The following is a 7,248-nucleotide window of genomic DNA, read 5'->3' as shown; positions in this document are numbered from 1 at the left end:
ATACAACTTGGGGTGCTATAAAAGAACATTAGTTGGTCTTTTTTTCTTCTATTTTGTGGACATCTACTTTTAGTTTGACTCCTTTTCTAGGCGGAAATGTAGTTGTAAAGGAAAAGAACTTCAATCCTTTCTCTCTGAGACCAACATATGAGCCCAAGAAAAGCAGTACTTTTTGCCATGGCCTTGAAAAAGGAAGATGTCTAAGGGTCGTGGCATCTAAGTGTCCAAGAATGAAGTCTCTGTTAAGTTTTGCAGCCAGTCTAGCACTGATGTACCAAGAACTAAAGAACAACATTCACAACTCAGTCAGCAATCACAAAGACCAGAACTCACATGATAATCATAATTCATTTAAAATGAACTTGTTGGGAATATGTAGACACTATGTTGAGACTTTTCTTCCCAGAAACTAGTGATAAAGGGAAAATGTACATCTGAGGTATTGGGAGGGAATGCTTATACTTTTGCTCTTGCCATATCTTTGAAATAAATAAAACTTTATAAAATCTCATTAATGGGGAGGCTGATGTGAGAACACTCCCAATGGGGGCTTGAGCTAATGGCATTGAAGAAGAGACACTTCAACTCATTAGAGGTATACCTATAATAGTAATGGGGAGGTAATATAGCCTGACTCTGGAATGGTGAGCCACAGAACATATTTAATACATCATGTTTTTAAAACCTGTATTATCATAAAAACTATAATATAAATGGCCAGATACTGTAGCGCAGACTTCTCCCTCTGGACAGCCAATTATTCATCTTACATAGGACATGCCTATAATAATTTTGACAGTAATGGTAACTGGGGGCTTGCAATGGTGGTTGGTGTAATTGGTGGCAGGGCAGATCCTCCTAACTTTTTAAAAATTAGGCCCTAAATGGAGACAGGAACAAAAGCAAGGTCTTCTTCCTCATCAGAGGAAGAATTTTTGACATGTACTTTTTAGGCTGAAACCTTTTCGGTTTCTCTGCAGTATGTAGAATCAAGAGCAAGAATAGTCTCTTGATTCCTCTGTCCAGTGGACACTTTAATTATATCATTACTCAAGGATGTGTTTCATGATATATACACTCACCCACAATGGAGATTTCTGATGTTTTGTTTTCATCTTCCATTAAAACATAGCAGTTTCTAGCAGAAGGTCTGAAGAGCAGCACAAGGTGTTTTTTGACCCAGACTCCAACAATCATCTTTTCAAAAATAGATTTTTATTGATATCTTTCATTTAACATATTTACATTTCCTGTGTGTTTTCTCCTCCCTCTTTATAAAAGCCATTCCTTAACAAAGAATAAAAGGGTATGTGGGGAGTGGGGAAGGGTGGGGTGGAAACAAGCCCCGCGAAGTCAACAAAAACATAAAGAATGTTATTATTTGTATTATTTTACATGCACAATGTCCCACCCATGGAAAGGAGGTGATGAGGGATCTTCTCACAGCTCTTCTTTGGGGTTCAGTTTCAGCTTTGTTGTTATGTCCAATTATATTATCATTATTATTTTATATATATATATATATTAAATTTTATTTTATTTACTATTAACTTTATATTGACAGAATCCATGCCAGGGTAATTTTTTTTACAACATTATCCCTTGCACTCGCTTCTATTCCGATTTTTCCCCTCCCTCCCTCCACCTCCTCTCCTAGATGGCAAGCAGTCCTATATATGTTAGATATGTTGCAGTATGTCCTAGATACAATATATGTTTGCAGAACCAAACAGTTCTCTTGTTGCACAGGGAGAATTGGATTCAGAAGGTAAAAATAACCCGGGAAGAAAAACAAAAATGCAAATAGTTCATATTCGTTTCCCAGTGTTCTTTCTTTGGGTGTAGCTGCTTCTGTCCATCATTTATCAATTGAAACTCAGGTCTCTTTGTCAAAGAAATCCACTTCCATCAGAATACATCCTCATACAATATTGTTGTCAAAGTGTATAATGATCTCCTGGTTCTGCTCATTTCACTTAGCATCAGTTCATGTAAGTCTCTCCAAGCCTCTCAATATTCATCCTGCTGGTCATTCCTTACAGAACAATAATATTCCATAACATTTATGTACCACAATTTACCCAGCCATTCTCCAATTGATGGGTACCCATTCAATTTCCAGTTTCTAGCCACTACAAACAGGGCTGCTACAAACATTTTGGCACATACAGGTCCCTTTCCCTTCTTTAGTATCTCTTTGGGGTATAAGCCCAGTAGTAGCACTGCTGGATCAAAGGGTATGCACAGTTTGATAACTTTTGGGGCATAATTCCAGATTGCTCTCCAGAATTCCAATTATATTATTTAAGTTAATAACTATATTGTTTTTCCATTTGTGCTTTCTTAACTTTACATATTTAATATAAATCTTACTAGTCTTCATAATACTCATAATTTTCACTTTCTCACAATGAAGTAATATTATATTAATTCATGTACAAAAAGTGATTTAGTCATTTTCCAGTTTATGAACATTGACTTTATTTCCAGTTCTTTGCTACTACCAAAAAAAAAAATTCTAACATTATATAAATGGAACCCTTTTCAAAAATGTTTATACTATAGAATAATTATGTGGGAGTAGAATCTCTGGATCAAAGTGATGAGGTCCTGAATGGTATGGTAGACAGAGAAACTAAAGAACTGATCCCTGAGACAAGCAGGGAGAAGGGACTGGTCCCACCCTCTAGGGATTTTGTCCAGTCAGAAACACAAGTTATGTCAAACCCCTGAGACCCACCCTCTATTGGGATCTTGAGCAGTCTCATCTTGCCATGTCTGGCCAAAAATCCTAGTCATGTCCCTGAGGTTTAAATTTTCCCTATAAAATCTACTTATAGGTCATGGCTTCACTGCTGACTTCCTTTGGGTCACTCCATCAAGGTACTCTGCCTCTGTTGTCTTTCTCCTTACCTTTCCCTCCTGTCATGTGTTGTCTCTCCTAACCTACCATGCCTTGTGGTGTTTGGACTCCACTTTTCCTCCTCATACTACTTTTGGGATGCTATGTCCCTTTCAGGATTTAGTCTCCCAACTAAAAGCATAATGGAGTGTTTCCTTTCTCCTGGTAAATGGCAAATTTCATTAGTGAACTTGCCCTTTCCATCATAAATTATTAAAACTCCTTTCTATCCTTTCCTATTTCATATTTACCATTTCTGATATCTATTGTATCCATTTATTTTGTTTGTAATCTGTTCTCTAAATAAATTTGTCCTTTGCCAAAGAGAATGGCCATTGTGAATTCTTCACATGCTCAAACCCCAACTTTTGGTGCCTACCATTATCTAGTGTCTATATCACCCACATCAAAAGAGTATGAACATTTTAGTCACTTTCTTAGGATAATTCAAAACTGCTTGACAGAATGATTGAACCAATTTAGTTTCACCAACTATGCATTTGTGTTCAGTCTTTATATAACTACTTCTACATTTACTATTTCTATATTTTGTCAACTTTGCAAATTTATTGGATTTGAGGTGAAACTTCAGAATTGTTTTGATCTACATTTTTCTTATAATTAGTGATTTGATGTATTCTTTCATGTGATTTCAATAGTTTATAATTCTTTTGAGAACCATTTGTTCATATTCTTTGATCACTTTGACCACTTACCTGTTGGTGGATAGCTTCTGGTAATATATTTCTATTATTTGCTTATATATCTTAGATATCAGACACATCATATATACATACAAATATATAAGCTAAAGATTTTTTAAATTTATTTTTTCCTTCAAATCCTAATTTAATTTTGCTCATAAAAAAAAAAACCTTTTCAATTTCATGTAACTAAAATTATTCATTTTATGTTTCCTTTGCTTAAGAAGAAATTATTCTCTACTTGTGAAAGATACATGATCTAGTTCTCTTGTAATTTTAGAGTTGGAATACCTGCAAGTGCAGATATTGCCATGGAAGATAAAATTGGAGAGCTTGCGCTTGATTCTTTCTGCTCCCTCTTTACTGATGGAGTAGGGAACTGAGCTGAATCCTTCCCAGGCTCTTCCTTTCTCCTCCCAGGCAGGTGGGTTTAAAGCAGAGGTGTCAATCAGGCTGTCTTTGTGTGGTATACACCAACAAAACTCTCAACCTAATTCAGATTAAAACAACTGAAAATTCTTTTTAAAAATATAATAAAACACAGCTAGCATTACATTTTAAAAGTCTATATTCAATGCAGGGATACTTATGTACTAATTAGTGGCCTGTTTCTATTCAAGTTTGAAACTATTGATTTAGAATGTGACTTTTTTTTTTTTTTTTTTTTTTGGCTACCTTCCTCTTCTTCCTAACCACTTTCATTTTGGAGATTTAAGCAACTGCACACTGTTACAACAATTAACTTGTTTTTTTAGTTTGCAGAAAACATAATGGTTCCTCCTGTCAAAGTGTTTTCCTCTGCTGTTTTATGGACTCTATAATAGATTAAAAAAAGTTTGTAGTATAACATTCAAGATGTTTGGCTTTCTGTCACAATTTAAATTTATATTTACCTTCAAGTAATTCATGGACTCTTGGAGGCAAAAATAAAAATACAGGAAATGATTAAATAAAAGTTGTGGGAAGAGGAAGGAAATGGACCTTTGGAACTTTATTATGTTCTTTGACATAAAATGAGGATACCTTATCTTTTCTTCAAAACATCAGAAGTAGGTGCTATTATTATCCCCATTTTACAGTTGAAAAAACTCTAGCAGATAGAGCTTGTCACTTTTCCTGGATCTTAAAGTTAGTAAGTATCTGAGACTACATTTGAACTCAGGTCTTTCTGACTTCAAGCTTAGCACTCTATCCACTGCACCACCTAGCTACCCTACTCTCCACAGGATATTCAGAGGTTTTTTTTTTTTTTTTTTTTTTTTTTTTCTTACTAGACAGAAATAGGAAGGGAGATTGGAGAAAAAGCATGTGTGTGTGTGTGTGTGTGTGTGTGTGTGTGTGTGTGTGTGTGTGTGCGTGTATGTGATTTGAGATCATTCTAGGGAGCTGATAAAATCTCTTGACGGAGTCTCCTTTCTTGCTGTAGCTCAGTTTTGTTTCATGCTTTCAATTTTTCTTTTCAGTTCTTTTTTCACCTAATGTTTTTATTCATTAATTCTTTCGGGCTCTGCTCACTAAATCATGGGTAGGACTGGGAATTTCCCACTGATGCTGCTTCTTGGCCCTTCTAACAACATTACTTGTTGTAACCCTTTAAGAACTTCTGGGTGTGACAGTTCCACTTTCAACCTCATTCTTCTAACCTACAAATTCTAGGATTCCAATAAATTTTAAAAGCTTATATTATAATGGTATGACCATTTAATTTAACATCTAATTTAGTATTCAATTCATATCCATTTTAAGTTTATTTAGTATACAGTCCATGATATTATTTTAAATCTAATTTCTACCAGATTTTTCCAATTTTTGAACAATTTTTGTCAAATAGAGAATTCTTTCTCAGGTAATTTCTTTTGGTATCATCTAATGCATTGTTGAATTTAGTTATCTCTTATTCTTGCTTAAATTTCTTTTCTAATGTGACTATTCTTAGATTTAGGGTGGCTAGTTTGCTTCTAATCTGGGCTCCAGGCCTGTGGAAACAAGTTCTTTAGGGTGATAGAAAAAATGTCTCTGTGATTTCAGGTTTTCTTCAGCCTATCTCTTTCTCTTCAGACTTAACAAGTGACTGACTCAGAAATTCATGAAAACTGAAAAACCCTACATGTGTAAATATAAAGTCTCAGAAAAGTTTGGCCTTTCACAAGAAATATAGTCACTCAGTCTAAGAGAAAACCCTTACAAATTGCTCTTCTTGTTGACCTTTTGTTCCTTCTCTGTTTTCATGAATTTTAGCAGACATTTTTCTGCTGTAATATAAAGAAAAAAAGCCAATAATCTGTTTCAGACAATGCCACAGACAGTTTCAGACAAAACCATAAAGGTATGGGATTCTACATCTTGTTGGCAAGATTTTAAATCTAACTTTGCTAACTTCAGATCTAAATGTTATTAGGTCAACGAGAAGTAACCAAGCTTTGGTCAAATGATTTGCATTAGCCAAACTCATAAGAGATTGACAAATAAGTATGTCAATTTATTAATTTGCACTAAAGGAATCTTTCTAGTCTATGAGGTTATTTATGCTTGTGATTGATCTACATATCCTCTTTCTAATAATCAGGAGAATCCAAAGGTTACTTGGAGAATATAAGATTATCATCAAAGGGAGTTGAATGATTTTAAGGCAAAAATGTACTTACCACAGGAGGAGAGTGACTCCATGGGTACTGTATTTAAGATAATAAAAATTAATGATTACACAACAAGGACATTCTGAGGATTTAGCACCAGGCATGTTCAGGGGGCAGATTTAGGGGGCAGATTTAGCTAGCAGATCCCTAGGTAAGCAGCCCCCCTTCCCCTCTTTCCTCACTGCATCATCTCAGGTGTCACACACACACACACACATATATATGTATATATATAAATTTTTTTAATGAATATAAAGAATTCAAGATTAAGGTTTCTCATTAGTGGAGAGAATGACTATTAGAAGCTGTATGTGTACATGAGGAGAACTTAATAAGAGCTTGCATGTCTTTTCTCAAAGCAGAAGGCAAGAAACTTTTCAAGTTCTTGCCATCTCTGTCTCAAAAAACACCTATGAAGCTTTAAGTTATCTTTTTTTCTTTCCCACCAATGAGAATAGTATGTAAACATGCCAGGCTTAAACCCCACTTTACATTAGGATTTTCAGTGAGAAGAAATCCTGGAGCTCAAATCTAGTCCAATCCAGATCATTTTATAGATCTGGAATCACAGAATGATCAAGTGATTGACTCAAGACCACATAACCACAGAGGCACAAAGTCCAGAAGTGAATCCAGATCTCGACTTTAAACCTATTGGCCTTTACACTGTGCAGGCTGAGAGCAGTAAGCTGAGTTATATCATCGTCACTGCCTCTGCTAACAGCTTGAAGTGGATCCTAAGGTAACATGGGGGGAGGGAAAAGGAGAAGGGAGAGAGAGAGAGAGGGACAGAGGAAGAGGGAGAGAGAGGGGAGAGAGAGAGAGAGAGAGAGAAAGAGACAGAGATAGAGACAGAGAAAGAGAGAGAGAGACGAAAAGGATCCTAAGATCTTATTCTTTGCATTCTTGTCTTATTTTCTCACTTATCATCTTACTGTATTCCTCCTTCTTAATATTAGCAAGTAATTCCTTTCCCTTAAAAATAGATTTCAGGGTACCTGTGAGA

General features: G+C 35.4%; 1 protein-coding gene across 1 annotated transcript in view; it reads right to left on the bottom strand.

Moving 5' to 3' along the window:
• Positions 1-1,198: 1,198 nt before the first annotated feature.
• Positions 1,199-7,248, bottom strand: part of GPCPD1 (glycerophosphocholine phosphodiesterase 1) — a 110,297-nt gene continuing 104,247 nt past the window's right edge. Inside the window, exons 25-26 of the transcript XR_007950408.1 lie at positions 3,898-6,278; positions 1,199-2,035 (exon numbers count right to left, since the gene is read on the bottom strand). The gene's annotated coding sequence lies outside the window, so the exon portion shown is untranslated. The remainder of the gene's footprint in view (positions 2,036-3,897; positions 6,279-7,248) is intronic.

Source organism: Antechinus flavipes, chromosome 2 (genome assembly GCF_016432865.1).
Source record: "Antechinus flavipes isolate AdamAnt ecotype Samford, QLD, Australia chromosome 2, AdamAnt_v2, whole genome shotgun sequence".
Taxonomy (NCBI): domain Eukaryota; kingdom Metazoa; phylum Chordata; class Mammalia; order Dasyuromorphia; family Dasyuridae; genus Antechinus; species Antechinus flavipes.
Note: the sequence above shows the minus strand (reverse complement) of the source record. Positions and strands in the feature narration are given on the sequence as shown.